This window comes from Tauraco erythrolophus, chromosome 2 (assembly GCF_009769465.1).
Source record: "Tauraco erythrolophus isolate bTauEry1 chromosome 2, bTauEry1.pri, whole genome shotgun sequence".
Classification (NCBI taxonomy): domain Eukaryota; kingdom Metazoa; phylum Chordata; class Aves; order Musophagiformes; family Musophagidae; genus Tauraco; species Tauraco erythrolophus.
Genome location: NC_141466.1, coordinates 12,654,870 through 12,674,438, shown reverse-complemented (window position 1 = coordinate 12,674,438; position 19,569 = coordinate 12,654,870). Strand labels below are relative to the sequence as shown.

The following is a 19,569-nucleotide window of genomic DNA, read 5'->3' as shown; positions in this document are numbered from 1 at the left end:
GGGCCCTAGTCTCTTTTGGTGGCGTGCTGACAGAGGATCTGGAGAATAAAAGACTCCTTTGCAGAGGCTGTTATCACTTACCCTGGCAGATATGCTGCGTGATGGAGTGTGCTGCTTCTGAAGCAGGCCTGGTCTAAAGCAAGGTAGAGTTGAAAGGCAGATACTCGCACAGTTCTCCTCTGCCCCCTCCACACTCACATGCACGGGTGCATGCATGTACTCTGCCAGAACCAGATTTGTTAAATTATAGTGTCTCCTTATGGATCTGCACAAAACATCAGGAAAAACACAAACAAAAAAGAGGCTATTTCATCAGGCTTGCTTGTGAGATAAGATGGATATAATTGTAAACAGGAAAGCTGTAAAGTAGAGTTAATAAAATTCATCCTTATAAGGACTATTTACCCTCATAATGGTGACTGAGTCTCTGCTTTTCAAGGGCTGACAGGCACTAATGGAGTATGTGAGAGCAGTTTTATTTCATACCCTCTGTTTGTCACTGCTCATATCTTCTCACTACTTGGGTCATACTTGTGTTACTTCCTTGAAATGTCTTCGTAGTAAGAAAAGGTAGATAGAGCCACTGCTTTGTTCATATTTGTTGTAGTAGCTTGCCTTCTGCTGCTGCTATGAGGGATATTGCTTGTATAGCTATAAACAAAGCTATATAAGCAGCAAGAGTTGCCTACTGAGTAGCTACTAATAAACATGAAATGTTTGTGGATGAACATGAGCCAGCAATGTGCGCTTGCAGCCCAGAAACCCAACCATATCCTGGCTGCATCCAAAAAAGCGTGGCCAGCAGGTTGAGGGAGGTGATTCTGCCCCTCTACTCTGCTCTTGTGAGACCCCACCTGGAATACTGCATTCAGCTCTGGAGTCCCCAACACAAGAAGGACATGGAGCTGCTGGAGCGAGTCCAGAGGAGGGCCATGAAGATAATCCGAGGGCTGGAGCACCTCTGCTATGAAGACAGGCTGAGAGAATTGGGGCTGTTCAGCCTGGAGAAGAGAAGGCTCCGGGGTGATCTTATTGCAGCCTTCCAGTACCTGAAGGGGGCCTACAGAAAGCTGGAGAGGGACTTTTTAAAAGGGATATAGTGATAGGACAAGGGATATAGTGATAGGACAAGGGTCAATGGCTTTAAACTGAAAGAGGGTAGATTTAGATTGGATATAAGGAAGAAAGTTTTTACATTGAGGGTGGTGAGGCAGTGGAACAAGTTGCCCAGAAAGTTGTGGATGCCCCATCCCTGGAAGTGTTCAAGGCCAGGTTAGGTGAGGCTTTGAGCAACCTGGTGTAGTGGAAGGTGTCCCTGCCCATGGCAGAGGGGTTGGAACTAGATGATGCCTTCCAACTCTAACCATTCTATGATTCTATATGTCATTGAGGCTTTGTGAATCTTCTTGATTGCAGTTAGTCAGTGATCTGTTTGGTGACAAGGCAATGTGTAGTCAAACGAATCTACCTACATTTCACTGGACTGTCGTCTTTATTCCCATAGGTAACTATGGTTAAAAATGTGAGGGAATGTCAGTTCTGCCGCAGCAAAACAGGAGAAAAAGAGGCAGAAAAGTTCCCAAGAAATACTGTGCATCTTGGGGAAATGCATCTTTAGTGAAAGAAAATCCATTGACAATAAGTGAATGGAATGACAGTAAAGCTTATTGAGTTCAACAAGTGAAGTTAGGAGAATGAGAACTGGTCTCTGACACAGTAACAGAACCACCATGAGATGTGACGATGAAGGAATGGGGAGAAGAGACGGACGAAAGAGAAATGAAAGAAAATACATCAGAGGCAGGATTGATTTTGAAGAATTTAATTTCACAGCAATGTCTTTCCCCTAGTCCAACCAACCTCTTTTTGTACTGCTCTGAAATCTAAAAGGTCAAAATGAATAACAGTTTTTCAGGGATTCATGGTTCAGATGAGATAACGGAGACGAAGAAAGCGTGCCAGTTTGAAACATTTATTCGATATATGTATACATATATAGGAAATGTGTGTGTGTCTATCTAACAGGAAAAAGATGAGTATGTCTCAGTGATGTGTAAAGACATCATATTTAACATCAAATTCGTATTTAAAGCAGCGATGTGTCTGGTACTGCAGGTGTACTTCAGCGCATACATGGTGACACTTAATATATCATAGAGTGGGGGACTTTCAAAGCAAAACTTGTGTACCTCTACAGCTTGAGTTGAAAAACTGGGCTTCTTGGAGAAAAGATTAGTGGATGTATTTTAGGCACAAGCAGAGTCTTAAACAATATGTTGAATAAAGGGTACGTAGAAGCAATGGATTACATGTCCATTTTCAGCTCAGTGTTGCAACAGAGGAGACAGCAGCTTAAGCAAATATGCCTGAATGAAGTCAGCTCTGAATGTGTGTGCTGTTGAGTTTTTAAAATAGAATCCTGTTGAATTGAATAGAGTTATCTTCTCCTACGCTGCATGGGTGGTACTCAAGACTTTAGGAGAATGGATGATAAATCTGATACTAATGGAAGCATATTAGAAAGAGATATGAATTTATCTTGATGCATGTGTCACAGGTGAATTTGTCTTTAGCAGACCTACGAGCTGAGAAAATGATAAATGTTTCATATTTATGTCATTGAATTAAATGGGAAAGGTCAGTCATTCTGCCACTTCCTACTATTATTATCAATGCTAGACTGCTAATTTGGGAGAAAGAGGAAGGAGAGCAGAGGAAAAGAAAAAGTAAGCTGGGTAATGAGTGGAGGTGGCAAAACCCAGGTCCTGCTGGGAACACAGAAATACAGAACTCCTCTTCAGAGCTGGTATAAACTCCAGAAGCGGATACAGATGCAGTGTTCACCGCTGGATCTTGCTGACCGGGGATCTCCTTGGTTCCGGCCATTCTTTAGAGGCTTTAGAAGAGCACCCTGGGGAACGGAGGGGTCTGTAGAGACAACGGGAGCGGACAAACTGTCATGCACAGACAGGGCTGTCTTTGTTATGCCAGAAACCAGTAATGCTGACCATCAGAACTGATGTTTCCTTTGATGGAGAAATACCCTGCGTTTCTGTTCATTCCAGTCACCTGTGGCTTCCTCAACCTAAGAGAGAAGTCAGCTGAGCCATTTGAGTGGTGTGCGTGGAAAAGACAGTATTTTTAGCTTATGTCTCTAGCAGCAAGCACACACTCTTCAAGTTCCTTTTGTAAAAAACTTAAAAATATGCTTAACCTAGTAATATAAAAGTTGTAACATAGTCTGTAGTTTATATTGAATATATTTAGGAAGTCTACTAGAATTCAAACTTCAGCTCAGATTTTACGATAAAGAAATTGACGTAAATTGAGGACCCTGCATAATGTCAGCGAGACAAGCTTTTGTTCATAAATTGTATAAATGTTGATTTTTAAAGCAAAACTAAGCCCACACTAACAAGACACATGATAAAGGAAAGAACACATTACATTTGAGCAACCATAGTATTTTTAAGACTACTCACAGTGAGAGACCTTTTGACTAAGACAAGGTGGTAGTTTGCAGGTTTCTCCTACTTCTGAAACCTGTTCTGTTTTGCTTTTTCACTCACTTAACTTACAAAAATATCAAATAATTTTCCTTTTCTGTTTTTCTTTTCGTTTTTTATCAAGCAGTACATGCTTTGTAGTTGCTGAATGGATTAAAAAATTGTGCTATTTTCATTTTGTGAGGGATTAACACTTACTGATGTGAGCTTTTAACTTTGCTTTTTCCTAATTTGATTTTAGTAGCCCTTTGAAGATATCTGTGTTTGTTTCCTGCAGCTTTTGAATCACCACAAAAAAATTCAATTCAAAATTTATTTACTAAAGTCCACTGAAACTTTACTGGTGTGATATTGGTATGCCTAGGCTAAGTTGTTTTCCCTTAGTTTGCTCTTCTGTACTTACTCTTCCAGCTTACCTTAGCTGCTAGTCAGGCCTGAAGACAACACGCTTTTACTGTTTTAGCTACTTGGTAAGCTAAGAAACAGTCAATATAGTGAAAACTGTTTAATTTAATTCCATGGACTTACCTCAGGTCCTAACATAGGCTAGTTGTTTGGTTTCTCTGCAGTGAGCAGGGTGGGCAGAAGTACTCTTGGGGTAATGCTCAGGGTGGGGAAGGGGTCTCATCTCCCTTTCTGGCTGAGTTTGTCCACCCACTGCCCATGTTAGGTACCTGTGTGGGGTTGGGATCCGTGTTTGCCAGCCTGTGCTGGAGTCGGACACGGAAATTGCTCTTTTGGTACCGAAGGAGGCTCGATCCTTTCTGTCACGATGTGCGTGGAGAAGGACTGGTGGTATCTATAGTGCTGCCCATTTTCATACAGTGATTTGTTGGTTTGCGCGCACAAGAGAAAAGCATCCATTCATTGCTCTCTTGAGGAGACTGGGGCTGAAGCCTTTGTTTCTCAGCCATCTTGAGAGAGAGTACCCTTGCCAGCAGCCTGGGAGCAATGGGAACAGCTACCCATCTCTTATTCAGTCTGGGGCAGGAACAGGACAGAGAAAGGAAAAAGAGGCCTGTGCTCCATATATGTGAAATGGAAGAGTTCCCTAAAGAAATCCCTAAAATTCCTAGGAACTCCCTAAAGAGTTCCCTAAACCTAACTTGATTTTACCTCATTGGATCACTCTATATGTTTTTTTTGTCAGAGATGCATAAACAGTATTAAGAGCAGACCTATACTGGGAATTTGTTTAGTGTGCCCTTGACTATGTAGAAATAATCTCAGTCACTTGCCCAGAGTCATGACATCGATCAGTAGGAACTGGATCTGAGCTGTAACCCTTGATGCTTTCCCTTTCAGGAGTGATTTCATTTAATTTCTTCTTTACTAAATTGGCTCAAAGATTAGTTGCAGGTCTAGGTAACTGGATTTTGACTCATTGCTGTTACCAAAAATCCTGATTCAGGCCCCAAGACAAATGCCTCTTTGTGAAACCAAAGGTTTTGTTAAAAACATTAACTAAACTCTGAAGAAGATTCCTTATAAAAACTACTTCTATTACAACACCAAGTTGCTTTGTCAGGAAAAGCAGGATTAAGGTAGAAGGATCAAACATAATTTTTTATTCCCTTTTTTTTTCTTACACTCTAAAATATGGTTGTTTCTATCATCATTAGTAGTTATCTAAAAAAGCCTTGCCAAGGGGAATTTCTTAAGCTTGCTTTCTTCTCCTAAGTTACTGGTCATGGTCTGATTTTATTCAGTGAGACTTTAAAGCCAGTTTCAACAGTAGCAAATAATGAGTGTACTCCTCATTCTCTGTGCCTAGGAGAAATACTGAGTAAGTCTAAGTCTGGGCACCCCGATAATTGTCATGGCATCGCTCTCTTCAGTTCATTCCCTCAGCTCTGCGCCCTCTCCGTGCGTGCGTCACCCGCCGCAGGCTGAGCTGTAGGGTCCCCTTCAGACGCGGGATGCCAGGCGTGAGGGGCCGAGGGCAGCGCGCAGAGCGCTGGCACTCTTCACCACGTTGTGCTCTTTTGCCTTTGAGTATCCCTCTACGGCCTTTTTGTTTCTCTGAATAGCTCCTTACAGCAATTTCCCGAACAGCTGAAGATACTCTGATGTTTGAATTGAGATTATTTTGTCTGGAGTAATCTTTCCTGTGTGCTCCTCTCAATGTGCCCAAACCGTGTTTTGCACAGAATGGAGTTTCTGCTGACCGTTTTCCTGTGCTTTACGTCCCTGGTGTCCGACAGGCAGCGTTGACCTGTTCTTTTCCTAATCTGTCCTTCTCTTTGACTGCGATGTCCTTTAAATCTGGGGGGAAAAAAAAAACGATGTTGTGGTTTTTATTTGTTGCATATCCATCTGATTACTGTTGAACTTACTACCATCTGCCAGACAAGGAAAAAAAAAACCACCACCAAAAATAACCCTTACAGTTAAAATGTGTTTATTTGTGACTTACTGTCTTTGTAAGTACAGTTGGGTACTGTCAGATGGGTGGTGTGCTTTCTGGGCTTACCAAAGGTCAGTGATGTTTCTTCACATTTCTGGTGTCTTTCAGTTCAAGCAAGTGAGCTTTCCACAGACCAATTCTGAGTCTGTGAAAGCAAGACTGAAGTTTTTGAAAGGTGACCCTGTTTTCAGTCACCCAAATCTGTTAAAATTTAAATACTAAGTGGACATCCAAATGCCTTTCTGGCAGCTTTGAAAGTCTTAGCTTATGGGAGCTCTGTTGCAGTTGCCAGAGTAACAGTCTATGAAACCTATATGTCAGCCAAGTGATTCAGGGAAATTATTGGTAGCCACCATTATGGTTTTGTTTTCATTGGCAAAAACATTAATGTAGTAGCTTTGCTATCTTTCCTCAGTTTTTCATCCAGACTGCTAGTAGTAAAAAGTATGATTGCTTCATTGGAAATGTGCTGCTTGCTATAATTCTTGGAATCTTCTCTGTTGTATTTTCTTTTCTGTCTTGTTTTTATTTCTCTTATATGTTTAAAAATTAATCAGATGATGATGTTTGGTGTTTGTAAAGCTTCGACTGTTTCCTATATTTGGCAATACAAAGCTCAATTGGGGATCTTTTCCAGTTTTGATTACTTTTGAATGTAATGCCTCCTAGTTTTTACCTCCCTCTTATTCACCTGTATTTGCAATTTTAAATATTGTTGAAAATGAAGAAATATAGTAGAAACCAGTTTCCTGACTACTTTTTCATTTCTCCGTTTTTATTTCCATACCATCCCTCAATAAAATTTTAAAGCATATGTATCTAACTGACTTCCTTTTCTATAGGAAGTGATTAAATGTTATGTTAAATGTAATCTATAAACAGATGGGCAATTATATGCATGATATCAGATGCTATCTCAGTATCTTTAAAATATATCCTTATATGAATGTTTACTTATGTACAAGTCATTCCTTCTTTAAGGAACACTGATAAGTAATACTAATAGCTAGAATTTGTTTGTGAGGAAACATTCATTTAAGAAAGTCTTAAAGCTTAATTTTTGTTATATTCAAAGCATGTTTTCCTTCGGTTTATCTAGCACAGGCACAAGACCAGTTAAACTGACTTTGTGATTGACTGCACTTCATGTTATGACGACAAATGTAGACAGTGATTATCACTGGGTCTAAAGAAAACAAAAATAGTTATGGTGAAAAAAGACATGGATTATTTTCAATGTTTGGGGACGCCTATCCTGTTGATTTGTATGGCAGTACAGAAGTTAGACTACAGCTGCGTTCTCCTAGTCACCATGTAAAAATATCAGATAACATAGACCCCTGTCTGACAAAGCTGTCAGAGTGTTTATGATTGTATGCAAGTTTGGATAAATTATCAAAGATTACAAGCTTTCCAGTTTCCTAGTTGCCTGGAGAAATATAAATATAGGCTGGAAGCAGTTATCACTAGTGTTGTCTCCTTAGGTGGCCATGGAGAAATCTCCTCCTTAATCCTGAAAGCTCTTCCAAGAACTGGTTGGAAAGTGAAAGGATCCTGTTACTTTGCCATTTATGTTGCCTCGTCTTTTGCAGCCTAGAATATGAAAGATTTATGGAAAACGATGAAGTATTAATGATCTGCTTTTATATATTTTATTTTTTTTTAAGGAGCATACTTTGCTGCCAGTGATAATGCCTGCTGAGATGGAAGTTCAGTTGCTAGTGGTATTGAAAACAGAGTTGAGAAGGCGTCTTGGCCTTAAAGTGGTGGTCCTTTAAGTGGAGGTCCAGTGAACAGGTCATTTTATCTGTTCATTTTGGAAATCTGTTGAAGGGTCTCAGCTTATTATTGCTAAACTCTATCATAGCGTAAAATGGATTTGTTCTACTACTAACTATGTAATGTTTTTACTGTCTTGTAGAGTTTAACCTCTTGGGGCCAATCCAGAAAAATATAGATTTCTGTGGTTATATGTGTATACTCTTACAGTGCATTGCATCTTCCAACTCTTTTACAATGCTAAGCTATCTCATAGCCATATTTCGAGGATGACAGTCTCTCTGCGTTTCACACCAACAGAAGAGCTGAGGTTGCTGCACCGTCATTGATTAAGCAGTAATAAATAATTGTACAGAAGTATGGTGTCAGCTTCGTATTCAGCTCAACTGATTTCAGAATGCAAAACTTTCCTCTGAGAAGTTTTTTCTTCAATGCTAATATGATTTTTATTTTCGATTCAGCTTCAGAAATAAATATTATTAGAATGATTAAAATGAATCACCCATGTTTTCCAGTTAAAACAAATATTTGGAAATGCTCATCACTAAGCTATGCGTGGATTTGGTCTAGTGTATTAACTTTTGAAAAATATTTTATACTGTGAGCAGGCATGTTTAATCAAGAGCAACGGTGATCAAACCAGTAGCTATACTGGTAGCGGTACTCAGTCTGGATTAACAGCTTTATCTAGGGTTAAATTCAGTCCATCTTTTCCAGGAATCTCTACAAGGATAGTGTTCAGGTTTTAATTAATCATAAAAATTGCAGTTGGTAGAACGAATTTTATTATGTACTTTATTTTGCTTCACCTGATACTATGTGTGTTTAGCTTCAAATATTTTCAGTTTTTCATTTGTTCCTTGACTTTGTCCTAGAAAATGTAACACATACTGTAAAAGTTGTAATTGATTAATACTATATTCTTTTCAATTACCACTATACTTTAGATACTACTTAGCTATTCTTACCAAATGATTATATACTGTTCGTAAAATATTTACTTTTTTCAGTGGTTGGAGTGGTATTCAGGAAAAATTTACATATAAATTACATCTCTTGCTTGAAAAATGGCAGAATAAACAGGATGAAAATAGGAAAAAAGTGATTCCCCAGGTTTGCACTTCTATCAAAGGTGGCTTTCAAATTTGTCTTTGGCAAGTGCCAACTTTGCAAAAAAAATTTAGACTTTGGAACAGAAAGGTGGTTATTTATGCTACGAGCTCTTACTTTTTGAAGAGAGAATCACTACAGAATTTTGTAAACAAAGAAATTTTTTGATAATTATTCTGATTTTTTTGGTAATTATTTTGGATAGATTCTGATTATTTATATGGCATGAAATCATTCACGCCCTAATAAATGTGTTTTTTGTCCTCCTGCCTATGCTGTAGGAAATCTAGGCTCTTTCTCATTAGAAAGGAGAAGCAGGATTTCAGGCCCACTTCTTACACAGATTTACACCCCTGGACAGTGTCTAGTTTAGCTCTCTCCATTTCTTTGTATCTCGTTATGCTGTGTAGTTCCTTGTACTTAACTGCTGCGTGAGTGTTGGTGAGGACTCGAATGCTGTTGGCTTGCTGTACAGGCTAATGCAGGGTTCCACTGTCTCAGGTTAATTCCTGTAAAGATACTTTTTTTTTTTTTTTTTTTTTTTTAAATTCCCTAACAAGATTCTGTCTTTAAAAAGTAGCCAGAGCTTTTGATAACACGAGGATACAAGAATAACAGACTTCTGAAGCAACAATCCAGAATTCTGTCTGATTATTTCTGCTCTTAGGTTATTTTAACCACAATTTTTTCTACCTACATTTAGTCTTTATCATTTTTGAAATATGTGCTGAGAGACCTGTGTGATCATATGATTAAAGACAGTATCATAATGCATATCTTAAAGGCATATCCTAAGGTCAGAAGACTAAATCTGCAGAAGCTGCCTCTTGACATTTTTCTAAATTTACATGTGCCTTTTCTCCAAACTTTCTTATCAAAATTTTTGCAATTTTTCCTATTAAGAAGCGCATGCTACACACATGCACACAAAGAAAAGACACTAAATTCCTCCATTTCAAACCCTATTAGCTGCTGGTTGAGTCTGCAGAGTCACTGATAGCTATCCTAGGCTCCTTGTCCTCCCTTTTGTCACTCATTAGTAGTGTCTAGTGTCTGCAGAATGCTTTGTGGATGAGTTTCACAGCTATGTGCTGACAGCAGAAGAGCATTGAGACATGCAAGATGTACGGTTCCTTTGACTCCGGGTCATGCAAAGGTGTCTATCCAAAGCCAAAGGGTGCTTCTGGCCAAACCTGGCTCTTGACCCTAGAGTTGTTAAGTCTTTTACCATTATCTGCTCTCAGCAAGCAGTTAAGATACCTTTTGTCAAAATGTCTCATCTACAGAAATCGTTGCTCAAAACAGCAAGATCTTGCCGTCAATTACATGCTATGTTCGTTCTTCTGGCTGTCATATGATCTGCTGTTAGTGGCCTTCTAACCTCTCTTACAAATGTAGGGATTGAATGAAAACTTGGGATGGGAAAGAAAGCTTCCGTCTCCTGGATAAGCTTTCCTATTATGATTCCAGTTTCCTGAGTCATCAGCATCTTCAGGGTCTAGAGTGATGCTCAGTGTATTGCCAGCACTCTGGAGGACAGCTGAACTTCAACACCAGCTTCTCCTGTGTCATCATAAGACCTACAGTATCCAGACCATGGATCCTGCCTCACGCTGCATCAAATGTCTCCCTCCTTCATCTCACTGTGCTGCACAGAGTGTCATTTTTCCCTTCCCACTTCTGTACTAGGTTTGTCCACATCCCATCTGTTGTATCCTTGCAACCCACCTACTCTTTACTCACTTACTTTCCTAATTTGGCCCTCTTAAAATAAAAAGGCAAAGAGCTCTGCTCCAGTATATGGTTCAATATTAGAAGTGATAAACTATGATGTCTCTCTCTCTCAGCATCAGATTGCTATACCTGAACCATATCATCTGAGCCCTTTTTCATGCCTCGGTATACCTGTACTGCTTTTCCTACTTTCCCCATTCTCTCCCACTATGATCCTTTCCATTCCCTCAGGCCTCCTCTTTATTTCAGCCCTCCCTCATTTTTTGTCTTGCAACCTGTTTCCTTCCCTGTTCCTTGTTCTGCTTTGCGGGAGTCAGGCTGCCAGTTTCTTCATTTGGCATCATTTGACATGACTGAAAGCAAGTAAAAACATCATTTTATTTCATTGACACAGAAAAAAACCCAAGTGGATTGACGTCAGGTAGTGCTCTCATCTGTCAGCCTCTTCTGGATTTTGCTCATCCACCTCAGAGACGTGTTTGAAGCAGTTCCTGAGTTTCAGTGTATACAGGCACATCAGGTGGTCTGTATGCTGTAAAGATCCTGATACTGTTTCAAGTGAGGTCTGATGTCATCACTAGGTCACTAGCTAATGGATGGAAGAAAGAGGTGGCTAGTGGAGCAGAAACCATGTCAGATGTCCAACGTTTCATCATAAAGCAACACTTAAAACGGAAAATGCATAATGTCTAACCTGATAATGTTATAGCTAAAGAAGAAGGTTTGACTGGTGAGAGAAACAATGATTTAGAAGCAAGAGGAGTCATTTCTGATGTGTACTTGTAGTCTCTGGCATGTGATTTTCTTCCATATAAGAAATGTGTTCTTTTAAAATATGAAACAAGCGTGTGAACTTAAGCTGTGAAACCTTGAATTGCATGATTAACCTGTGGACAAAAATGTAATTGCTGGCATATATTTTCATCTGACTTCAAAAACTGTTAGGCAACCTTCCAGTCCAACATTTTGAAATTAAGATTCCTTTACTGCTTTCCAAATAAGTCAAATGTAAAATTGGAAAAAGCTTGTAATGTATTCTGGTAGTTCCTCTGCTGATTATCCTGACAGTGTGATTAATAAAATCACTATGTGATTTTACATCGTACAGTCTTGAATAACAGCTTTTGAAGGAATGCTTCATTCCTACTCAAATTGGAAATACCTCTGTGTGACTTATTGTACGCCTTATCAGAGAACTTCATGTGGTTTCTTCTATCCATTCTTGACTGCAAAAGCCACTGGTTGCACTAAAGAAATTGTAAGAACACTGGATTTTGTAAAATATTGGCAGTCAGATCAACAACCTCTTTTAATGGACTGGAGTGACAGACATGACAAGTATTTGTTATTCTCCCTGGCATTTTCTGAGTCTCAGAGGCGAAGGGCTTTAATGCTGCTGACGCCAAGAGAAGTCACAGTGGACGTGTTCATGGTGGTGGTGAGACATATTCTGTAGGGTCCCAATGTGTCTAGCTTTTCATTGATATAGATGAGATTAAGGCTGGTTGATGAAGGAGTTACGTAGTCCCTGGGGGTGCTGTTTTTGGAAGAGCCTGGACACCACCTGGGACACTGACCTGGCAGCATGGTAGCCATACAACAGTACTTGAGTCTCATTGTTGAAGTGATCGGTCTGGATTCTGGGTGAAGAACATCCTGAGTACAAAATTTCATCAACAGGCACAAGGTCTGTACTCACAGTCCCTCTATGAGTCACGCAGGGGTTTAAGCAGCGACGGAATTACAGAGCAGTGGCCACAGGCAATACTGCAGCTGTCACAGTGTCTGAATATCATGGATTCATTAATCACAAAGTTTGTCATAATGTGATTGTCCCTGATCTGGGGGTGTGTGGTTGCCAGCAAGATCATCAGGATTGCACTTTGACTCCCCATGGAAATAGTCTTTATTTACTGTATAATTAATTGGTAAGTTAAATGGCTGAATAAAACAAGGCCTGACATCAAGTTTGATGCTGGTTTTCTGGCAGGCCCTCAGGGCAGTGCTCTCCCTCTCAGTGTTCCCAGCATAATTAAATATCGTTCATCTTTTGAAGGACTTCCCAGGTAGGAAGGAAAGAAAAGAGAACGGCGGTAGCAGGGAGGATGTAGGGGAAATAGGGCGAGCTGGGTGAGGGACCTTCGCATGGGGGAAAGAGGGAATTGGGGACAGGATAGGGACAGCATTTGGGGCAGGTGGATGTGGTTAACACAGGTCCTTCACTTGTAGCTGAGAGCACCTGAGGAGCTCAGGTGGTTCAGAAACACAAGCAAGTTATGGTATCAGCTGATGCACTGTAATATACTCTGCATATTTAAAAACACTCATCCCTTCAACTTTCCGGTACTTTTTTTTTTGGTATACTTGTAAGTGGTAGGAAAATGTTTCAGAAGGATGGGGGACTGTGTTTTCAGATACCTCAGTTTTAAATGTATAACCTGGAATACCTCAGGATGTAATTTCAGTGGTTTGTAGCCATAGCTCCTGTTCACTGTACTTTGAATTTTGGATACAAATTTGTGGGATTTAAACCACAAGTTTCCTTTGGATAGGATCCATGAAATTGTTGTTCCCCTGCAAAAATACTGGCCCAGAGTGATTTTCCAGTCCCCATGTGATGGTGTTTGCAAAAAACCTACTAGATTCTGGGTGCAATCTGTGCATTTTATTCAACTCTGAAAGAAAGTAAAAGAGGTATTATACTGCAAGAAGAGCACACGATGCTAATTTGCAACATCAGAAATTTGTTCCAGTGGAGTTTACAAGTTCTGATTATGGGACTGTAGCTAATAGAAGTTAAAAAGCATTTTGTAGTTTATGAAGTAAGTTAAGAACTACAGATTTGCAGTTTTCATCAAGAATCATTGATGATAAAGAGGGTAGAAATTTACTCTTAACTGAAGGCCTATGACTAATTCAGGCTTTTTTTTTCTCTCAGCAGGGATAAAAGGGAAGGCAATGGGTGGCTCAGGATGTAATGAATTAAAAAGTTAACAATACAGAAGTGAGTGCAGAATGGGCCCTAGGGTAACAATCAGAAAGCATTCAAAGAACAAGTCTGTTGATGACTTTCTGTCTAAAAGGTAGGTACTTTGTAGACAGACAGATTAGATAAGGGATCAGATCCTGGAGCTCGTGGATTTAAACTAGCTGAGTTTCTAGCCCAGGGGGACTGCCGTTCCTTGAGCGACCTGTTTTGCCTCTATTCCCCAAACATTACCTCTCATCAATTACACTGAATAATTGCCGTTACTAAGGGCAGCACGCGGCAATCCTGGCAAGGCTTTGGTAATAATTTTATGGTAACTTGCATTTTCTGCAGCTTTGCTGTTGTCAGCCTTCATGTGTCTGTGGAAAATACCCGATTTTCACTGCGAGCGTCAGCGCTCGGAGCTACGCTGGGGCTGACTGCTGCCACCGCTGGGGGCGGGAGGGCCGCGGAGCAGAACGCTGCCTTTTTGGCCGGGAAGCTTGCCGAGCACCATCTCCGCAGGGAGCCGCAGCCCAAGGTCTGCGGGGCCCCGAGAACAGCACGGCAGTGCCGCAGCTCCCGTGCATCTGTCTCCGTGCCTTGCGGAGCGTGATCCGGAGCCGGGGGCAGAGGGACCCTCCACCGGCTCTGGCTTTTCTTGCTTAGATACCTCCCTCCGTTTCAGAGTTCTGACCGAGCATCAGCTAAACGTTGTGCGATTTGTTTATGATGCTGTGTGTATTCATTACGTGTGCAGAATAAAGGACATATACAGCGAGTCTGTGGGGAAAAGAAGTAAATATCGGTGAATCAGTAGCTGGAGAAGCACTGTTATTAGGCTGTCAGCTGTTCTCAGCAGAGACTTTCAGATACATGGCACAGCAAACTTCAGCCAAGTGACCTAGAAAGGCGTATGCTTTATCTAGATGTCAGCCCACTTCTCGGGCAGTAAAGCATGGTGAGTTAGCGGTGGGTGGCTGTGTACGGACCTCAGCTGGACCTGCCCTGCCACAAACAGGTTCCTGCTCTTGCCCCGCCTCTGCTAATAGGCAGCACAAGCTCTTACAGCTCACCTGCACAGTGGAGGAATTATTTCACTGGGACGATTTTTATTTGTCAAGCCTCTTTCCTATCTTTCCATCAAGCTATTGAGGCTGTTGCTGGTTTAGCAGCAGGTAGGCTGAGGCTGCAGTCTGCTGCCCTGACCGGGGTTATAGCTGCCTGTTTCACTGAAGTGTCTTGACTGTCTGTACCCTTCTGCTATCTTCCATATGTACCATATGCTCTTTGGCTTGTATTCTGTGTTTGCATTATGCCAAGTTGACTTGGATTTTACACATTAAAAGAATACCACTATTACTACAGTCTTCCTTATATAGGAACTGTTGTAATTGCCTCTCTGTTTAAGGCTTCATTTCCAGAGCAACACAACAGTATTTAATGCTTTGAAATTAGGCTAATGGAAATGTGGATACCACCAGCTCATACCTCATAAAATCATTAATCCCGAAGCACTGCCAGCAGTAAAAGCAGCGAGGAAAATATTCAAGGTATCTTTGATAGGATGTGGATTCTTCTAGCTCACCTCTTCTGTTGGTTTCTAAGCACAACAGCAATTCTCAGATCCTTCAGAAATTCAGACACGACTGTAAAATCCAGCACAACCCCACACTTTTCAGAGAAATAAGATATTACTAGTCAAAATACCTTGATGTAGGAATTGGGGGCTGCTTTGCACCCAGCCTACCGTCTGGTGCTCTCAGCATCTCAGTGGGACCCACAGCCTTCTGAAGGCATGCATTTTTTCCAAAAAATGTTGTTATATTCAAAGACATACGAGTGCTCTCCACACTATTTTCTACTGACCTGCTTTGAGTGCTAGACATGGTTTATCTTGAGCACTCCAGAGGCCCCCTGAAAGGATTATAATGCAATTAATTAACTAAAAGGAATATCATAATGAATAAAGAACAAGATGTTGAGGTTTCTTTACATGTGCGTCTCCTAGCTTCGTAGTGTGTGCAATCTGCGTATTCATTTAATATAATTTTTCAGTGTACCTCATTTTTCAGATTTCTTCACCTGACTCCAGAAAGTTCATAATTAAGAAACATAACGAGGCCCACATGTTCATCAGTACTATTGAAAGCTCTGATAATTCAGAGCAGGAGAAGGGTGTTACTGTAAATGCAGATGGACCACTAGTGGTAGACTGGGCATACATATTGCCAGCAGGTTTTTGAAGATGCAGTATTAATGGAATAGAGCGAGTCGGAATTCTCTCTGATGGTTTTGAGGGGAATATGTGGTAGCATTTGTAGCTAAGAGCACCAGCCAGCGAAACTCACTTTGCTCTGTAAAGAAAGAATGTAATCAATAGTGTATATCAATACATATAGACATATAGATGCATAGAAACACATACATCTGGCCTTGAACCCAAGCACTTTGTTCAGCTTATGATGATATTTCCCCGCCTCCTCACCCACCATTACCCATCTGGATATCAGCAAGGCTGTAACATTTCTCTTTTAAATTTGACGTTTGATTAATTTCACATGGACAGTTTGGTTTTGTGATATAAGAATGGATGTTTTTGCTCCCATTTTAGTTTTGTAATTACCTCCCTTGACTCGCCTAGTCAGCTTGTTCCTAGCAGATTGGTTCCTTATCTGCCAAGGAAGAGGCAATCAAAATTACGCAGAACTTCTCTTTACAAACTGTATTAATATTGCACAAAGCTCAAGCTTTCTGTTTTATACAAGATTTACTCCCACAGCCTCTTGCTTCCCAAACTTTATTTGTGGGACAGGCAGGCTTGCTGAAAAAAAAAATAAAATCCTATCCTACATTACCCTTTTAAGTTAATTCCCTGTTGCCTGTGAATGACTGAGGCAAATAGTACTTATATTAAAATCTGTAGCCCTGTGAGTTCTGATGATTTCAGAAATCTGTTCAGTGCACAATCCTGGGAAACCATCACATCATCCTCCTGGGCATCAACCTTTAGCAGATTTGTTTACTGTTTTTCTTAGAATGAAAACTTAAACAAGGATTAAATGACTTCCTTGGAAAGTTGGCCATCTCTATTAATACACTTGTAGCCTTTGGGCTGGCCTGTACAGTTCCATAAAAATATATGTTCTACTCAGTTGTTTACAATTACAGGGACATTTTGTGAAATTTCTAAACTGAGAAGCTGGTACTGCTTATCGGTTCTTTCTTGCTCAATTGGGTTGGTCTGTTTATTTGTTTTTCCTGGAAGCTTTTAGCTGTGTAGAATGTCACCTGGTTTATTTGCTTCTGGTAAATTAAGTGCAAAGGTTTCTGATTTTCAGTCTCCCTTATTCTTTAATACTGCCTTCCTTTGTTTCCTGCTTCCTGTGTGCCAATGTTTGATTTTCATGTGTTTTTCAGGCTTACAACTTCTGTGCTTGTCCTTTCAAATTCTTTTAAAACTACTCTTCCACGTTGTCTTTTCTGGATAGTACTTAAACGCACTTTCCTGTAGAAGTTCATCTTTTCTAATCTGAAGCCAGATAGCATGGTTTGGGCTTGTGGGTTTTTGTTTTTTTTTTTCCCTGGGACAGGCCTGATCGCTGGCTCTTGTGCTCTTACCACTATTTGTGGTCATATTCCTATCACTGGACTAAAATAAAGACTAAAATAAAATCTTTGAGCAGGTTTACAATGAAAGCGTTTCTGTTGTCTCTGTCCTCACGTACTACAGATGAGAACAGATAATATGATTTGCTCTTTTTAGTAGTAACATGCAAAGAGACATTGGAACAAAGAATTATGTTCAGGGTAGTATCAATTTCCTGGTTGTTTTGTAAAAAGATTAAGGGAAAGGGTGAGAGGAGGCCATTCTACCTCCACTCCACCTCTACTCCAATTTATGACTATCTCATGCACACCATTACCGTGAAAGAACATAAGATGGAGAGAGGTGGCTGAGCAGAAGAACAATAAACTCCATTGACTGGTGTTGTTAAGAAGCTGTTCAGTTTTTGGAGAGCTTCTCCATGAAGTACAGTTGGACCAGGTTAGCACCTTAGTTATCAATCCTTAATTGAAATAAAATCCCCAAACCATGAGTGATTTCGAGCATTAAGAACAAACGAGGCGGAAAAGTTAATTACCAAGAAGGGCATGCTTAGAGTAAGATGGAAGACTGATTGTCTGTATATGTGTTGGTTTTGTGTTTTTTTTTTCTCCCTAATGGAGGTGATAAAGAGGTTAAGATGAAGTTTAGGAGCAGATAGGATGAGAGAGGAAAAAGGGCAAGTGTGGATTTTGTTACTGACATTTTAAGATCAAGGTCTAGGAGAAAGATAACTCTTGACAGGTTATGAAATGGTAGCTTCTCAATATAATGTGTTTGATATATTAGTTAAAATATATACATTTATACATTTTGACCCATAATAAAATTGGAATGTGAAAATACTAAATTTGGGACTTACTCAGTATTAGATTTTCCATTTGAGGCATTGTGTTTTAGAAAGCAACTATAAAGTGTAATTATAACATCAAGTGTATTCTTATGCTAGTTTCCACACTCAATTGATTTGTACATTGCTAAGTAAATGGCTATCATGGAGGATTCTGTATCAAACTGTTGTGTTTTAAGTTTGGTGAAGCTTTTGTTATGTTTTGCTTTCAACTTTTAATTGTGGCCATTTATAATTCGTCCTTCGTATGATAATGCATGAGGATAATCCACTAAGAAGAATATTCTTCTTCAATTAAAATTGGATGGATGGTGTTTTCTTGCTTCTCTGTAGGATCACCTATAGGATATGCAGGAAAAGCAAATAAGTTTATCTAAAATTTAGCTAAACCTAATATAATTAATGTAGTTACTAGCTGCTTCTAACTTCTGTGAAAATGCTTTCACTCCAGGCTATTTTAATGTCAGCTTGCTTTTTGGGGCTGATTCTGAATGTGTGATAAACATATTGTGTACAGTGAAAAAGCAAGTACAAAGTACACAAGGTAGGTTTGCTTGATATCCTGGAATGACTTACTCTTCAGTTTTGCTTTGTCACTTTCTCTTTTCATATATTTACAGTTTATACAAATAATCTGTGGCTATGTTTCTTTGGGCTTGGTCTTCCAGAGAGAAAGAGGAAATACAGTCTGTTTACGTGAGGGAAATAATTTTCTTTTCAAGAGGAAAGCAACTCTGCTAAGGTGGATGACAGCGAAAAGCCAATTTTCTGAAAAGACCATAGTCTCCTGCAAGCAGCCCACAGGAATTCTAGTTCAATTTAACAAGAAGAGCATAAACACTTGAAGCCAAACTAGAGCAATGGTCTGTTTGTGAGTGTGTGCACACTTGTCAAGCAGTGTGTTTGAGTCTTCATTGAACTTTGGATCCAGCACATGGTGACGGAAAACAGACTGTGTTGGCCATCTACAAGCATGATTCTTCAGCTAATGAGCATGTAAATGTGCCCACTGTGTTCATTTCATGTAAATCATCTAGACAAACGATGTAACTGATGGTGGAAGAGGGTCCATAGAACTCATTGTTTAATAACATGAATTGATAAAGAGCTCCACCTTATTGACAGTCAAACCACCTTCTCAAATAACTGTAGTAAATCAAAGTATAAAACCTCTCCTATGTGTTACTTCTAGCCTTCCTGTACTGGAAGTGTTGGATTTTGTGCAGTTCTGATTTGAAAAGCAATTCTCTGAAAATGACATAATGAGGTTCCATTTTATATCATCTTTTTGCCTTTTGTAAGTGCACAATTTACAAGCAAAGCAGTTGTGGTTTTTTTTTTTAATATATATATATATTTTTAAACCAGCTACCAGCATACCTGGGACTGAGGACCATGGACTGTTCATAGTCCTAAAAGGTCTTCAAGATGAATCATGTGTTCAGTACCTCCATATTTGCGTGTTTATAATCGATCAGAATTAGTAAGCAGTTCTGTTGACTCAGGAATGAAAAGCTCGAGTTTGTGCTGTCTGTGTTAGCTCAGGAGGGCTGAGGGGACTAAAGCGCAGTTTTCATTTTCATCTGGGTTTATTACATGTTGCTCTAG

The 19,569-nt window shown here is 39.9% G+C and overlaps 1 protein-coding gene across 1 annotated transcript in view; it reads left to right on the top strand.

The window, feature by feature from the left end:
• NKAIN2 (sodium/potassium transporting ATPase interacting 2) overlaps positions 1–19,569 on the top strand; it is a 577,016-nt gene that overhangs the window by 13,597 nt on the left and 543,850 nt on the right. The window lies entirely within an intron of this gene.